This window comes from Schistocerca serialis, chromosome 6 (assembly GCF_023864345.2).
Source record: "Schistocerca serialis cubense isolate TAMUIC-IGC-003099 chromosome 6, iqSchSeri2.2, whole genome shotgun sequence".
NCBI classification, from domain to species: domain Eukaryota; kingdom Metazoa; phylum Arthropoda; class Insecta; order Orthoptera; family Acrididae; genus Schistocerca; species Schistocerca serialis.
The window spans coordinates 724694727-724713297 of NC_064643.1; the positions used below are offsets into that span (position 1 = coordinate 724694727).

The 18571-nt window shown below is 44.4% G+C and overlaps 1 long non-coding RNA gene across 1 annotated transcript in view; it reads left to right on the plus strand.

Annotated features, from left to right (window-relative positions):
* LOC126483827 (uncharacterized) overlaps positions 1-18571 on the plus strand; it is a 57609-nt gene that overhangs the window by 25163 nt on the left and 13875 nt on the right. Inside the window, exon 2 of the long non-coding RNA XR_007587780.1 lies at positions 1002-1112. This is a non-coding gene — a long non-coding RNA (uncharacterized LOC126483827). The remainder of the gene's footprint in view (positions 1-1001; positions 1113-18571) is intronic.

The window sequence follows — 18571 nt, forward strand, 5'->3', positions numbered from 1 at the left end:
TTGCTAATCGTGTATGGACAGCTGCCATAGCAGGAAACAACCAGAGAATAAGCTTAGGCACATGTTTTCTTTTCAGCTCTCTCATGTTGTGGTGCTGATTGTAGAATATTGCAGGTGAAAATGTAACTTCTTGGGATTTATATTTGCTGTATGCTTTGAGTGTCTAAACAGCATGTATAATTCATGTAAAATAATTCTTGATGTTACTACTTAGTAAACGCAGAAAATTGAGATGCTATTCAATCCTATGCAACCATCTTCATTTCAGCATAACAAATACACCCTACATCCATTTAAACCAGCTTACTATATTCATACCTTGATTTTACTCTACCCCCTTTCCTCAGTAACCAAACTAATTATTCCTTGATGCCTCGGCATGTGTCCTATCAACCTATCCCTTCATTAGTTAACATATTTTGATGTGATTATAACTGCTTATATAGATGCCTGTGACTGGATTATGTTTTAGAATTGCTTAGATGCTGGAGCAGCTGACCACAAATTTTTAAACAATTTTCTTATTTGTGGTTGATTTCTGTTTTGTGAAATAGTATGTCTGAGTGACCCCAAATAAAGTTCAGAACACATCTCCCTTTTTGAACATTTTGGTTTACTTCAGACTTAATATCATTTTGTTAGTATTACATTTGTGAATCTTCTGTGATGATACTTACATAGCCTTAATTTCAGCAGACACAAGATTAAATGTTGAGGTAAAAGAAACATATTTCGTTCATTGATCAATTTGCAATAGCAGCCACAGTAAGCACTGCTCTACTGAGACAAACAGGGAATGTCAAATGTTTGAAGTTTTTGTGGTATGCAAATTTTTAACAATTAGTTTGTTGACTGTAAATTGTATTGTTTACATGTGTAAGAATGTGATTTTACTTGGTTGTCATGGATTGGTTTGTAGCTGAATTTATGTCTTGTCTGAAAAATATGTAGACAGAAACAAGATTAATAGAATTAAAATGACTAAAAAAATTTTGTTTCAGAAACAAGCTCTTCGTCGTATTGACACAGTACAAGAAGTTGGGATCATTCATTACTGTATGTAAGGAGGCATCTCGGACAATTAATGGTGTAGCAGATGTTTACCATGTTCGGTGAGTGGTGATACTACTCATTTTATTTCTGTGTTACTGGCAGCAACTTGAGAATCCATAGCTAGCAAAGAGTTGAAAAAGTAAAGGACACTATGCAGTTTAGCATCTGTATCTTACGTTGGCCTTTTTGGAGCATAATATTTTAGTTTCGCGTTTCACACACAACTTTGTATACTGACAGTATGAATTGATCAAATTTCCAGTGCAGAATGCTGGCAGTTCTGCAAGTCGTGGTTGTCTGCAGTGCTTAAAGTGAAAGCAGAAAATGAGCACTGAATATGTAGAAAAACCAGATGAGACCACCAGTTGCTTCTCTAATTCTCTTCCATACTGAAAAGTCAAACACTGACTTAATTTTAATCACAACAGGAATTTACTTTTATGCTAAAGTTTCAAATGACATTTGTCATATTTTCCCCTTCAATGCAGTGTGACATTAATGCAAAGAGAAAACCTGTAGAAGTGTAAAAAGATTGAAATCCATTATTTACTTTGAAGAATAACCTTTCATTGTTAACCTGTTGACTTCTGTTGGTGGGTTAACTGGTCATTATCCTCTTTTCCCCACGTGCTATTGACAAGTTTAAGTGCAGCCCCTGGGTTCTCCTTTAGCAATTAGACAAGTTCACTTGGCTCTCCAAGCCCTCTGAGTGATGACGATTAGAATAATCACACCTCTGATCAGATGCATGCTCGCTGTTGACAAGTTTAAGTGTACAGTAGATTTTCTGGCTCTTATCTCTGTAGCATTTCATAATTCAGATTGCTAAATTGTGTTTGAGTAGTTTGTCTATTGTGTTCTCATTTTGTCACTTTCAATTTAAATTTACATCTTACTGTTCAACATGATTGACATTGTAGTCTTGGACGTATGAAAAGTGTAAGGGCGCCCTTCCCCCTGCGCCCACGTACTCGGGCGCCCTTCCCCCTGCGCCCACGTACTCGGGCACCCTTCCCCCTGCGCCCACGTACTCGGGCGCCCTTACCCCACTGCCCACGCACTCGGGCGCCCTTACCCCACTGCCCACGCACTCGGGCGCCCTTACCCCTCTGCCCACGCACTCGGGCGCCATTACCCTTGTTCCCGCATTCTCGGGCGCCCTTACCCCTGTGCCCGCGTACTCGGGCGCCCTTACACCTGTGCCCGCGTACTCGGGCGCCCTTACACCTGTGCCCGCGTACTCGGGCGCCCTTACACCTGTGCCCGCGTACTCGGGCGCCCTTACCCCCGTGCCCACGTACTCGGGCCCCCGTCCCCCTCTGCCCACGTATTCGGGCCTTTTGGTCACCACGCCGCCCTCAACCACCTGCTTAGTTTTTCTTTTCCCACAGTACTGCTTTCCTGACAATAAGTGTAATGCACACACACGCACCCCCTCCACACACTTAACCCCCCCCCCCCCCCACACACACACACACACATACACACACACACACACACACACACCCAGGGGGTCCACAACTCTTTTGTGGATACGTGCGTAGCGAGCACGGGACCCCGAGCTAATGTGGCCTTCCGTCCTTTCTGGGCTGCATACCTTCCCTTTCCGCATCTTTCTCCATCCCCCATCTTCGCCCCTCCTCCCCTCACCTCTGGCTCTTTCCTTCCCTTTCTCCCCATCTGGGAGTATGGTTTGTGCCTACGTCCGGAGACGGACGCTCGTAAATGTAACGCATTCTTCGCCTTCTTTGCTTGTATGTCTTCTTCCTTTCTTTGTCCTTCCCTTTCCTTACCTCTTCTCTTTACCATTTTCTCCGCTGCGGCGTTTGAGACCTCTCTTCTTTCCTTTCCCTTTCTCTTTCTTCCTCCCTGTGCGTGTCTGAAGGCCGACCCACGCATTTTTGTGCGTAGCCGGTGACGGGGTAACGCGTAATTCCCCGCCCCGGGTAGACAGGTAGGACACGTACGTACCCCCTGGTAACGGCCAAGCCCAGGGAGGGGTGATTACCCGAGCTGATACCTTCCAAAAGTGCCGATTGGTCCCTCCGTCCGTTTGTCGGGAGGTGTGACCTGAGGTGTGAACAATCACCTAAGGCAGGAGTGGCCTCAGAGAGGGCCCCCACAAGGGAGGAGCGCGCCATCGGAGACGCCGGTAATCATGGGGGATTCTTCCGCAATGGTTTCCTCACCTTCCACTATGTCTGCTCACAAGCGTAAGTTCACTGAGTCTCAGCCACAGACAGTTCTTCCATCGTTGCCACAGTTCCTTGTTGTTTCTCGGTCCGACGAAGGTCACGACTTCTCCACGGTCAACCCATTCATTATTCAGAAAGGTGTCGACGCAAATGCAGGTCCTGTATAGTCTTGTTCCAGATTACGGAATGGCACCTTGTTGTTAGAAACAGTCAGTGCCCTCCAGGCACAAAAATTGCTGCGTACTTCACTGCTCCACACCTTCCCTGTCCGGGTTGAAGCGCACCGCGCTTTAAATTGCTCGCGTGGAGTCGTATATACACGCTCCCTCGATGGATTGTCTGATGAAGAAATTCAGCACTACTTGTCTGACCAGGGCGTAACGGCTGTTCATAGAGTTATGAAAAGGGTTGACACGAACATCATTCCAACCCGTGCTGTCTTCTTGACATTTGACAAAGTTCAACTTCCATCGAAAATCAAAGCAGGCTATGAGATAAATTCTGTTCGCCCTTACGTCCCAAACCCTATGCATTGCTATCGGTGTCAGCGGCTCAATCACACCAGCCAGTCCTGTTCCAATCCGGCCAAATGTGTTACGTGTGGCAAGGATGCCCATGAGGGTGCTTGTCCACCTCCATCCCCTCGCTGCATCAACTGTATGGGTGACCACGCTGCTTCCTCTCGAGATTGGCCCATTTTTAAGGATGAAAAGCTCATCCAGGAAATCAGAGTGAAGGAAAAGGTGTCGACCTTTGCTGCTCGAAAATTATTCGCTAGTCGACAACCCACCGTGCCTCAGACAGGAAAATACAGCACTGTCCTTGCTTTTCCTCGGCCAACAAAGGAGGCGGCCACGCAGACTTGCGACCTCACCTTTAGTGCCACGATCGTCAGATCGGCCAGCGCAAAGATCGTCCGTTCAACCTCACCACTTTCACCTGCCCACTCTATGGCTCACCCTTCATCGGGTTCTGCCGATCAACCGGCCAATCGCTGGTGGCAGGAGCTGCTCCTGAACAACCTATGGATCAGGATCTTCTGAATTCGGCTGAATGCCATTCCATGCTGTCGGTCGCAAGCTCTGAGCAGTCGTTGAGTTGACGGCGCCCTTGGTCGCATTCCTCCATTTTTTGTTCACCCTATGTCTATTGTCCACTGGAATGTCCGCGGCATTCGAGCCAATCGGGATGAATTGTCTGTCCTCTTACGATCCCACTCACCAGTCATCTTCTGTCTTCAGGAAACAAAGCTGCGTCCCCATGACCGCTTTGTTCTCCCTCATTTTCAGTCCGTTCGATATGATCTCCCCTCTGTTGAAGGCACTCCAGCCCATGGAGGACTCATGATTCTTCTCCATGATACTCTCCATTATCACCCAATCCACTTAAACACTTCCTTCCAAGCTGTCGCCATCCGTCTTTCCCTTTCTGGATACACATTCTCTCTTTGTACTGTATACATTCCATCATCCACACCAATGGCATGAGCTGATCTCCTTCATCTTCTTGGTCAGCTTCCACCCCCCTATTTGCTGGTTGGGGACTTCAATGCCCACCACCCGCTTTGGGGATCTCCACATCCTTGTCCACATGGCTCACTATTGCTAGACGTCTTCCACCAAGCGGATCTAGTTTGCCTCAACACTGGGGTCCCTACATTTTTGTCTGCCTCCACGACAACTTTATCTCATTTGGACCTTGCGGTTGGTACTGTTCTGCTAGCTCGGCGCTTCGAATGGTTCGCCCTTGATGATACGCACTCGAGTGACCACTTTCCATGTGTCCTTAGACTGCAGCCTCAACTGCCATATATGCGCCCGCGACACTGGAAGTTTGCCCAAGCCGATTGGACACTTTTTTCGTCTCTAGCGACATTCGATGACCGTCACTTTCCTAGCGTCGACGATGAGGTCACTCATATTTCAGACGTTATTCTTACAACTGCGGAACGTTCAATACCACGCACCTCCGAATTGCCCCGGCGCCCCCCAGTTCCTTGGTGGAACGAGGCATGCCGTGACGCAATATGTGAGCAGCGACGTGCTCTTCGCGTTTTCCGCCACCATCCTACTTTGGCCAACTGTATCCGCTATAAGCAGTTCTGTGCGCGATGCCGTCGTGTCATCCGCGATAGCAAGAAGACAAGCTGGAAATTCTTTATTAGCTCAATTAACACCTTCACTCCCTCCTCGGAAGTTTGGAGTCGGCTTCGACGGTTCTCAGGCGCGCCTAGTTTCTCCCCGGTCTCCGGGCTCACTGTCGCGCATAATACATTAGTGGACCCCGTCGCAATTTCTAACTCATTGGGTCAGCACCTTGCTGAGATTTCGAGCTCTTCAAATTACCCGCCAGCGTTTCTTCGGAAGAAACGTGCAGCGGAAGTGCAACATCTTGCTTTCTCCTCTCAAAATCGCAAAAGCTACAATACTGTTTTCTCCATGCGGGAACTCCAACATGCACTCTCTTCTTCTCGCTCCTCCGCCCCAGGACCGGATGGTATCCACGTCCAAATGTTGCTGCATTTATCAACACATAGTCTGCATTACCTCCTTCGCCTTTATAATCGAATTTGGACCGACAGTGCTTTTCCCAGACGATGGCGGGAAGCTATCGTCGTTCCTGTTCCGAAACCTGGAAAGGACAAACATCTCCCGTCTAGCTATCGCCCCATTTCTCTCACGAGTAGTGTCTGTAAGGTTTTGGAGCATATGGTGAATTACCGTTTAGCTTGGTGGCTGGAATCCCGCAGTCTTTTAACACCTGCCCAAAGCGGATTCCGAAAGCATCATTCTGCAGTTGCCCATCTTGTTGCTCTCTCCACTTACATCATGAACAATTTTCTCCGGAAACGCCAAACAGTAGCAATATTTTTTGATCTGGAGAGAGCACACGATACCTGTTGGAGGACAGGCATCCTCCGCACACTATTCTCTTGGGGCTTTCGAGGTCGGCTGCCCCATTTTCTTCTCGAATTTTTGGCAGAGCGCATATTTAGGGTGCGGGTGAACACTACTCTCTCCCGTACTTTCTCCCAAGAAAACGGGGTACCCCAGGGCTCCGTGCTGAGTGTTGTACTGTTTGCCATTGCCATAAATCCAATTATGGATTGTCTCCTTCCTGATGTCTCGGGGTCCCTCTTTGTGGACGATTTTGCGATCTACTACAGCTCTCAACGGACCAGCCTTCTTGAACGACGTCTTCAAGGATGTCTCGATCGCCTCCACTCTTGGAGCGTTGAAACCGGCTTCCGTTTTTCTCCCAGTAAGACCGTTTGTGTTAATTCTTGGCGACGTAAGGAGTTTCTTCCACCCTCCTTACATCTAGGACCTGTCAACCTTCCGTTTTCGGACGTCGCTAAATTCTTGGGTCTTATGTTTGACAGAAAACTGTGCTGTTCCTCCCACATTTCCTATCTTTCGGCTCGCTGTCTGCGATCCCTCAACACCCTCCGTTTCCTGAATGGTACCTCCTGGGGAGCAGACCGAGTGGTCCTTCTCCGCCTTTATCGCGCCTTAGTGCGCTCGAAATTGGACTATGGAAGCATAGTCTACTCCTCTGCTCGGCCGTCTATTCTTCGGCGTCTCGACTCTATCCACCACCGTGGATTACGTTTAGTGTCTGGAGCTTTTTACACCAGCCCTGTGGAAAGCCTTTATGCTGAGACTGCTGAACCTCCGCTGTCCAATCGGCGAGCAGTCCTTCTGAGTCGTTATGCTAGCCATCTGTCTTCCATGCCTGCTAATCCAGCCCATGACATTTTTTTCGGTGCCTCCTTTGATGTAGGGTACGCAGGCCGCCCCTCCTCCCTACTACCACCGGGAGTCCACTTCCGTAAACTGCTCCGTTCTCTTTCCTTCTGCTTTCCTAAAACCTTCTTGACAACTTGGGGTACAGCACCGCCTTGGCTCCGTCCCCGGATCTGCCTGCTCCGTGACCTTTGTCGATTTCCCAAGGATGGTACCCCTTCACTTGTTTATCGTCGGGCATTTGCTGCTCTATGTGCACAAATGAAGGAAGCCACATTTATTTACACCGATGGCTCGAAAACATCGTTAGGTGTAGGGAGTGCCTATATTGTTGGCGACACCCCAAATCACTTTCGGCTCCCTGACCAGTGTTCGGTTTATACTGCGGAGCTTTACGCTGTTCTCCAGGCTGTCCACTACATCCGCCACCATCAGCGGATACAGTACGTTATCTGCTCAAATTCTCTCAGCTCTCTCCTCAGTCTCCAAGCTCTTTACCCTGTGCACCCTCTGGTCCACTGGGTTCAGGACTGTCTGCACTTGCTCTACCTGGGGGGCGTCTCAGTGGCGTTCCTCTTGCTCCCGGGACACGTTGGTATCTGTGGAAATGAGGCGGCCGATATAGCAGCCAAGGCTGCAGTCTCTCTTCTTCGGCCAGCTATTCAATCGATTCCCTTCGCCGATCTACGGAGCGTTTTATGTCGTCGTGTTGTTCTTTTATGGCACGCACATTGGTCGACACTTCCCCATAATAAATTGCGGGACGTGAAAGCTCTTCCTTGTGCTTGGACCTCTTCCTCCCGAACGCGTCGTCGGGAGGAGGTTATTTTAACTAGACTCCGGATAGGGCATTGTCTCTTTAGCCATCGACATCTTTTAAGCGGCGATCCTCCCCCACTCTGTCCCCACTGCTCTCAGCTGTGGATGGTAAGACACCTTTTAATTGAGTGCCCCTATTTTAATCCGTTACGCTCCCGTCTACAGCTGTCGCCTGATATATCATCGATTTTAGCAGATGACACGCACTCAGCCGATCGCGTTCTCGAGTTTATTGGTGCCAGTGAAATGACGTCAGTCATTTGAAGCTTTTTTTGGGGACAACCAACCCCTTCTGTAGAGGATATTTAAGCCTTCCTTCTGTTTTTAGTTTCTCCAATTTTATGACTTTTGTTACCATTGCTGCTGGCTTCCATTTTCGGTTTTTTACTGTTTCTTAAGTCCCGGACCGGGCGCTAATGACCATAGCAGTTTTGAGCCCTAAAAAAACACACACACACACACACACACACACACACACACACACACACACACACACACACACACGTCGTCGTCGTCGTCGTCGTCGTCGTCCCCCCCTCACACACCTACTTGTATCCCCCACCCCCGAGGTAGCCGTTTAGTAACAATCATACACTGCCACAGTTGGCAACTTGCCTACCATTAGCATGGTTAAAATTATAATATAAAGGAATATGTAAAGGTATGAAATCATATATCGGTGAAGCATATTTGGAAATATAAAGGTGTAAACCAAGATCCAGCATCCCCACTCTGGTATTAGAGACACACAACTACTGACCAAATTTGCAGAACCGTTGGAAATAAAGACACCTAGCTCTCATGGTATTGCGCATGTGCAGTAGTACTGTGCTCAGGTGACTTGTAGGTTCACACAATCATTCTCATGTGTGTAGAATGTTCCTGAAATCATTGACACATTTTGTGAACAGTGAAATGGTATATTGTGTTGCTGCAGACAAACCAACAGGAGCATACAATTTGACAGTAAGTTGCTGTATCATTCACTGGTGACAGGCAGTGGCACGCGTATCATGAGCCCCATTTCATACTGTGTAAACATCCTCAACAAGAAATTAAACCGAGCGAGGTGGCGCAGTGGTTAGACACTGGACTCGCATTCAGGAGGACGACGGTTCAATCCCGCGTCCGGCCATCCGGATTTAGGTTTTCCGTGATTTCCCTAAATCACTCCAGGCCAATGCCGGGATGGTTCCTCTGAAAGGGCACGGCCGACTTCCTTCCCCATCCTTCCCTAATCCGATGAGACCGATGACCACGCTGTCTGGTCTCCTTCCCCAAACCAACCAACCAACCAACCAAGAAATTAATTCCACCATCTGCCTAATGGGTGCTGATTAATAAGTGACATGCTTTGTCTTATGTCACTTAGACATGCTTGTACCATTGCCATCAGCCTATAACTGTGCATACTTCAACTTTCCAGTCTAGATGACATTTTTCAATATTTGGAACATCCGATGGCTGTGTTTGTGTGCCCTTGCTAGTGTTTGTCTGAGAAGAGTTAACTATGTGGAGCAGTTGTTTCTTTACCTTAGAATGAGGTGGTGACACTAGATGGTATGACTGCTGACCTGTTGTTTACTGCTCCATAGCCCATCCCTTTGCTGTTGTAAACTGTGGTAATAAATAACATCATGTTCTTGATATGCTGTTGCACATGGTAGATGAAGCTAATGGTGGTATCTACCTCAATTCAGGTTCTCGGGATTTCCTTCAGCACGGAGGACATGAAAAACCAAGTGATTACACACACCCTCTGTCACAGTGTGGCACAGAAAAGAGAGAGAGATACTCTGCCATAAAAATCTGTGCCCACCTAGCCAGTGATGTAAAGAATTAATCAGTGTATACAGGGTGTCCCATTTATCTTGACCAACCTAAATAACTGTTTGTCCAGATGCAAATTACAAAATGTTTCAAGCAAATGTTCTTTAGCTTTCAGGGGGACATCAATCAGCATGATTGCCTTCATTGTAGCTTTGTTTTTTTTACAAAGATATGAACAGCAGTATGACTTTTTTAAATGGCACACTGTATTTTTTATTTGGTAATTAATTTCATCTCCTTAAGACCGATTCAAAGATGTATCACAGTGCACCATTCACTTAAAGACGACGTTATTAATTGCATAACACAGCATTGACGTTGATGCTCCCAGCACTTAGTGCAGGTACTCGGGGTAATGGAACACATCCACATGCTGACATTGACAGAGGACAAATGTAAACATAAGTAGAATGCAGACCTGTCATTCTGTCAACCATCGTCAATTGAAGAGCTGTATGAGTAGAATGTACACCAGCGAGTGGTACAGAGCCGAGTGGAGGGTCTGAATCAGAGGCTGAGACGGTTCTGCGACCGTGTGGGCTGCAGATTCCTCGACTTGCGCCATAGGGTGGTGGGGTTTCGGGTTCCGCTGGATAGGTCAGGAGTCCACTACACGCAACAAGCGGCTACACGGGTAGCAGGGGTTGTGTGGCGTGGGCTGGGCGGTTTTTTAGGTTAGATGGCCTTGGGCAAGTACAGAAAGGGCAACAGCCTCAACGGGTGCGGGGCAAAGTCAGGACATGCGGGGACCAAGCAGCAATCGGTATTGTAATTGTCAACTGTCGAAGCTGCGTTGGTAAAGTACCGGAACTTCAAGCGCTGATAGAAAGCACCGAAGCTGAAATCGTTATAGGTACAGAAAGCTGGCTTAAGCCAGAGATAAATTCTGCCGAAATTTTTACAAAGGTACAGACGGTGTTTAGAAAGGATAGATTGCATGCAACCGGTGGTGGAGTGTTCGTCGCTGTTAGTAGTAGTTTATCCTGTAGTGAAGTAGAAGTGGATAGTTCCTGTGAATTATTATGGGTGGAGGTTACACTAAACAACCGAACTAGGTTAATAATTGGCTCCTTTTACCGACCTCCCGACTCAGCAGCATTAGTGGCAGAACAACTGAGAGAAAATTTGGAATACATTTCACATAAATTTTCTCAGCATGTTATAGTCTTAGGTGGAGATTTCAATTTACCAGATATAGACTGGGACACTCAGATGTTTAGGACGGGTGGTAGGGACAGAGCATCGAGTGACATTATACTGAGTGCACTATCCGAAAATTACCTCGAGCAATTAAACAGAGAACCGACTCGTGGAGATAACATCTTGGACCTACTGATAACAAACAGACCCGAACTTTTCGACTCTGTATGTACAGAACAGGGAATCAGTGATCATAAGGCCGTTGCAGCATCCCTTAATATGGAAGTTAATAGGAATATAAAAAAAGGGAGGAAGGTTTATCTGTTTAGCAAGAGTAATAGAAGGCAGATTTCAGACTACCTAACAGATCAAAACGAAAATTTCTGTTCCGACACTGACAATGTTGAGTGTTTATGGAAAAAGTTCAAGGCAATCGTAAAATGCGTTTTAGACAGGTACGTGCCGAGTAAAACTGTGAGGGACGGGAAAAATCCACCGTGGTACAACAACAAAGTTAGGAAACTACTGCGAAAGCAAAGAGAGCTCCACTCCAAGTTTAAACGCAGCCAAAACCTCTCAGACAAACAGAAGCTAAACGATGTCAAAGTCAGCGTAAGGAGGGCTATGCGTGAAGCGTTCATTGAATTCGAAAGTAAAATTCTATGTACCGACTTGACAGAAAATCCTAGGAAGTTCTGGTCTTACGTTAAATCAGTAAGTGGCTCGAAACAGCATATCCAGACACTACGGGATGATGATGGCATTGAAACAGAGGATGACACGCGTAAAGCTGAAATACTAAACACCTTTTTCCAAAGCTGTTTCACAGAGGAAGACCGCACTGCAGTTCCTTCTCTAAATCCTCGCACAAACGAAAAAATGGCTGACATCGAAATAAGTGTCCAAGGAATAGAAAAGCAACTGGAATCACTCAATAGAGGAAAGTCCACTGGACCTGACGGGATACCAATTCGATTCTACACTGAGTACGCGAAAGAACTTGCCCCCCTTCTAACAGCCGTGTACCGCAAGTCTCTAGAGGAACGGAGGGTTCCAAATGATTGGAAAAGAGCACAGATAGTCCCAGTCTTCAAGAAGGGTCGTCGAGCAGATGCGCAAAACTATAGACCTATATCTCTTACGTCGATCTCTTGTAGAATTTTAGAACATGTTTTTTGCTCGCGTATCATGTCATTTCTGGAAACCCAGAATCTACTATGTAGGAATCAACATGGATTCCGGAAACAGCGATCGTGTGAGACCCAACTCGCCTTATTTGTTCATGAGACCCAGAAAATATTAGATACAGGCTCCCAGGTAGATGCTATTTTTATTGACTTCCGGAAGGCGTTCGATACAGTTCCGCACTGTCGCCTGATAAACAAAGTAAGAGCCTACGGAATATCAGACCAGCTGTGTGGCTGGATTGAAGAGTTTTTAGCAAACAGAACACAGCATGTTGTTATCAATGGAGAGACGTCTACAGACGTTAAAGTAACCTCTGGCGTGCCACAGGGGAGTGTTATGGGACCATTGCTTTTCACAATATATATAAATGACCTAGTAGATAGTGTCGGAAGTTCCATGCGGCTTTTCGCGGATGATGCTGTAGTATACAGAGAAGTTGCTGCTTTAGAAAATTGTAGCGAAATACAGGAAGATCTGCAGCGGATAGGCACTTGGTGCAGGGAGTGGCAACTGACCCTTAACATAGACAAATGTAATGTATTGCGAATACATAGAAAGAAGGATCCTTTATTGTATGATTATATGATAGCGGGACAAACACTGGTAGCAGTTACTTCTGTAAAATATCTGGGAGTGTGCGTACGGAACGATTTGAAGTGGAATGATCATATAAAATTAATTGTTGGTAAGGCGGGTACCAGGTTGAGATTCATTGGGAGAGTGCTTAGAAAATGTAGTCCATCAACAAAGGAGGTGGCTTACAAAACACTCGTTCGACCTATACTTGAGTATTGCTCATCAGTGTGGGATCCGTACCAGGTCGGGTTGACGGAGGAGATAGAGAAGATCCAAAGAAGAGCGGCGCGTTTTGTCACCGGGTTATTTGGTAACCGTGATAGCGTTACGGAGATGTTTAATAAACTCAAGTGGCAGACTCTGCAAGAGAGGCGCTCTGCATCGCGGTGTAGCTTGCTCGCCAGGTTTCGAGAGGGTGCGTTTCTGGATGAGGTATCGAATATATTGCTTCCCCCTACTTATACCTCCCGAGGAGATCACGAATGTAAAATTAGAGAGATTAGAGCGCGCACGGAGGCTTTCAGACAGTCGTTCTTCCCGCGAACCATACGCGACTGGAACAGGAAAGGGAGGTAATGACAGTGGCACGTAAAGTGCCCTCCGCCACACACCGTTGGGTGGCTTGCGGAGTATCAATGTAGATGTAGATGTAGAAGAGAAGGTAGAAATGCTGCTCATCTATGGGGAATGTAAGTTAGCAGAACAGTAATTGCAATACTGTTTTCTTATGTACATGTACACTTGGTACAGTAGTTTAATCCTTTTAAATACTATTGTGTAGAGTAGGCATACAGTAAAGGCTGTCGTTCCTACAAACTGCATCAATGTAATGTTTCTTTTATTGTTGTTGTTGAAGGTAGGAGAAATGCTACGCAGGCAGCGGAACTGCACAGAGAGCGATATCCTGACAAGAACCCACCTTCCTGATGGATGTTTTCTCGTCTTGTTGCGACGTTTCAGGAAACGGGAAGTTTCGACCCACGACAACTCAATTGTCGTAGCACTCTCACAGACAAAGCTGCCGATGTTACTATTCTCATTTCCACAGCTATGAATCCACATGTGAGCGCACGACAGCTTGAACACGAGATTAGCAATCCTAAAACCAGTGTACATCGTATTCTTACATCCTTGCCATTTACACCTACATCAAGAATTGCATGGGTACGATTTCCAGAATTATGTACAGTTCTGTCAGTGGGCAGAGTGGCAAATCCTCGCCAACCCGAACTTCTTCTCCAATGTTCAATTTACCGATGAATGTTCCTTCTCAAACAAAGGAACATGCATTATTGGTCCAGCGATAACCCACGATGGCTTAGACAGGTGGAACATCAGCGTCAATGGAGATTTAACATCCGGTGTGTGATGCTTGGTACTACAATTATTGGTCCTTATTTCTTCAATGGTAGTCTAAACAGCACAGAGTATGCCAACTTCCTCATACGAATTCTTCCTCCTCTTCTGGATGAAATGCTGCTAAGAACCAGAATGCTTGTGTGGTATCAACATGATTGGTGTCCAGGACATGATGCCTGGCGTGCATGTTGTGTTCTGAACCGAAGGTATCATGCCAGATGGATTGGTCAAGGAGGAACAGCTGCTTGGCCTGCTAGGTATCCTGATTTAAATCCTCTGGACTTTTTTGTTTGGGGATGCATTAAAGATGTTGTCTAACGCGACATTCCAATAAATTCAGAGGACATGCACGAATGTATTGTGCTTGCTTGTAATTATCTTCAGCCAGGCAACACTGGAAGCAGTAAATAATTCTTTCATTCAATGAGTGCACCAGTGTATCGGTGTCTGGGGTCATCACTTTGAGTACCTTTGAATGTTCTACTCTTGGGCAATCATACAGGAGAGTCAAAGTCAATTTTGTGTTATGTTTTTACTTGGTTCTCATTTGTTTTCTTACAACTCCAGCAAGTGGACGAGTTTGTGATCCTGGGCTCAAAGTCAGTGTTGTGTTTTGTAATTAATAAGGTTGTGTTTCAGTAAATGGTACACTGTAATACATTTTTGAATAGGTCTTTAGGAGAGGAAATGAATTACCAAATAAAAAATACAGTGTGCCATTTAAAAAAGTCATACCGCTCTTCCCATCTTTGTAAAAAACAAAGCTACAATGAAGACAATCATGCTGATTGATGTCCCCCTGAGGGCTAAAGACCATTTGCTTGAAACGTTTTGTAATTTGCATCTGGACAAACAGTTATTTAGGGTGGTCAAGATAAATGGGACACCCTGTATAATAAAAGTTGGTTTGTGTGTGTGTGTGTGTGTGTGTGTGTGTGTGTGTGTGTGTGTGTGTGAGATACCAAAATTCTGCAAGTGAATTTCACTGACCCCAGAGGGTTATATGGTGTGGTAATGATGCATTCCCCATCCTTGAAGGAGGTTTTATTTTGGAACTATGGGGTTAGTTATCAAGAAGCTATGTGTGTTTAAAGAGGGCATTTGTTCGCAGTGACGTAATAAGTCTTAGTGTGGCTTTCCTGTGCATGCTGCTACAACTCAACCACACGCTCCTGGAGCTCCACGGGGTTATATGATATGGTAGCCCCTACATCCCCTGTCCATGATAAGGTTTGGTTTGGAATTGCAAGGGTTGGGTTTGAAGATATAGGTATCAAAAGAGGGCATCACGCCAGATGACTTCTTATGAGAAGACAGTGAAGTAGCTTGAAGTCAAGTGCCGAAGTGGCCGAGACTGGCCAGAATGTTCGTTCTAGTACATTGGAGAATGTTCAGAAATGTCATAGAACCTTCCAAAAGATTGTAGAATGTTGTAGATCTCCGAGGTAATCTGGAAGTAATAGGAACTGCATTATTTACATGTAATGGACATTTTTGGCAAATGTTTCCAGTTATTCTAAAATCAACTCCAGCAGATGAAATGCGTGTTTGAAGAAATCATTTTGTTGGTATCTAGTGAGGGATGTAGAGTTAAGAACAAACATGAGAGTTCAACTTCCCAATGATGAAGTAGTGAAACATTTTGTTGAAAAACTCTTAAAAATTAGTGAAGGCATCCACCTAACTGATCATGTAAGTAGCCAGATTGAGCTTGTAAATAATTTAAATAACATTGTCAACAGACAAAATGAATTATTAGATAAAGTTATTGTGAACATTGTTCAAAATTACTCAAGTTGGTTATTCGAAAGAGCGATTTTAGCAGCAAGAAATTAAGTAGTTAACGATATTAATTTAAAAATTCAAAACAAGAAATGGTTGTGAACAGTTATCAAACAATATAATTAGAATGAAAATAATATCAAGTAAAGATAAAGAAAAAACAGCATTTCTAAAATATTCTTGAATGTTATTTATTTTAGAAGATTCTGGAAAGTTTCCAATTTTTGTAAAAAAATGTTCTTGAATGTTTTGGAGTGTTCTCAGTGTTGTATAAAGAAGAGAAGTGATTGGCAGAGTACTTAATTTCAGATTAGGGTTGTGATGAATACTTCAGTAGATTTGAAGACTGGGGAGTATTTTTGAGCATTCGAAAGTACCCTTTAGCATGGCATTCTAACATTTTTATGATTTTTTTGAGTGTTCTCGAGTGATTTCGAATGTTTGCAGAAAACGAATAAAAATAAAAACTGTGTGGAGTGGGCATTTTTTAGCTAGTACATATAATAAAATTAGATTCAGACACAAATTAAAATCATATCTGCTTCACGATTCCTCCTACCCCAGACAAGAATTTTTAAATATAGAGGGTGAGTCAGGGCGGAAGTTACATGTTTTGAGGGGTGATGTTGATGTTGTGGTCTTCAGTCCTGAGACTGATTTGATGCAGCTCTCCATGCTACTCTATCCTGTGCAAGCTTTTTCATCTCCCAGTACCTACTGCAACCTACATCCTTCTGAATCTGCTTAGTGTATTCATCTCTTGGTCTCCCTCTACGATTTTTAACCTCCATGCTGCCCTCCAATACTAAATTGGTGATCCCTTGATGCCTCAGAACATGTCCTACCAACCGATCCCTTCTTCTGGTCAAGTTGTGCCACAAACTTCTCTTCTCCCCAATCCTATTCAATACTTCCTCATTAGTTATGTGATCTACCCATCTAATCTTCAGCATTCTTCTGTAGCACCACATTTTGAAAGCTTCTATTCTCTTCTTGTCCAAACTATTTATCGTCCATGTTTCACTTCCATACATGGCTACACTCCATACAAATACTTTCAGAAAGGACTTCCTGACATTTAAATCTATACTCGATGTTATCAAATTTCTCCTCTTCAGAAACGCTTTCCTTGCCGTTGCCAGTCTGCATTTTATATCCTCTCTACTTCGACCATCATCAGTTATTTTGCTCCCTAAATAGCAAAACTCCTTTACTACTTTAAGTGTCTCATTTCCTAATCTAATTCCCTCAGCATCACCCGACTTAATTAGACTACATTCCATTATCCTTGTTTTGCTTTTGTTGATGTTCATCTTATATCCTCCTTTCAAGACACTGTCCATTCCATTCAACTGCTCTTCCAAGTCCTTTGCTGTCTCTGACAGAATTACAATGTCATCGGCCAACCTCAAAGTTTTTATTTCTTCTTCATGAATTTTAATAACTACTCCGAATTTTTCTTTTGTTTCCTTTACTGCTTGCTCAATATACAGATTGAATAACATCGGGGAAAGGCTACAACCCTGTCTCACTCCTTTCCCAACCACTGCTTCCCTTTCATGTCCCTCGACTCTTATAACTGCCATCTGGTTTCTGTACAAATTGTAAATAGCCTTTTGCTCCCTGTATTTCACCCCTGCCACCTTCAGAATGTGAAAGAGAGTATTCCAGTTAACGTTGTCAAAAGCTTTCTCTAAGTCTACAAATGCTAGAAACGTAGGTTTGCCTTTTCTTAATCTTTCTTCTAAGATAAGTCGTAAGGTCAGTATTGCCTCACGTGTTCCAGTGTTTCTACGGAATCCAAACTGATCTTCCCCGAGGTTGGCTTCTACTAGTTTTTCCATTCGTCTGTAAAGAATTCGCGTTAGTATTTTGCAGCTGTGACTTATTAAACTGATAGTTCGGTAATTTTCACATCTGTCAACACCTGCTTTCTTTGGGATTGGAATTATTATATTCTTCTTGAAGTCTGAGGGTATTAGTGATTCTGAACAAAAAAACTTCATATGGACATATCCCCTATTCTGAGTGGTTTCAGAGATAGAACACGTTTAATATCACTTTTGTACGTTTTTCGTGAATAACTTGCAAACTGCACCCTCCGGTGAAAATGTATCGCAGCACAAAATTAAACTATATTAAATTTCTTACAAAAAAGGTCCTGTTCATTTTTTTTTCTCTAGAACTAATGGTTTGTGTGAAGAGAGTGCGAGAATTTTGGAAAACTCACTTGACGCACATGCACTGTAGCTTGTAGTTTTTGTAGGCCAATTTGAGACAGCAAGTTGAGACGATCAGTTTGATACGGGACACTTGTGGTCTATAAAGTCGGGAAACTACCTCAAATTGGCCTACGAAAACTACGTAAGCTACAGCGCATGCACGTGGAGCGAGTTTTTCAACATTTTTGCGCTCTCTTTGCACAAACCATTCGTTCTAAAGAAAAAATGAATAGTACCTTTTTTATAGGAAATTTAATATACAGAAGTTTAATTTTTTACGATGACATGTTTTCGTTGGATGGTGTGGTTTTTGAGTTATTCAAGAAAAACATACAAAAGTGATATTAAATGTGTTCTATTTCGGAAACCATTCAGAATAGGGCATACGTCCATATGAAGTTTTTTGTTCAAAATCACTAATACTATCACCCCTCAAAGCATCTACCTTTTCTCCTGACTCATCCTGTATATATCTGTGTGTGTGTGTGTGTGTGTGTGTGTGTGTGTGTGTGTGTGTGTGTGTGCGTGTATTATTTTCCTACATAATCTCCCTGTATTTCAACCCACCTTGTCCAGTGTTTCACACGTTTTTTGATTCTATTGGAAAAAGTTTTGTGGTTGCACCTGTAGCCAAATTTGCACCGCTTCAACGACTTCTGCA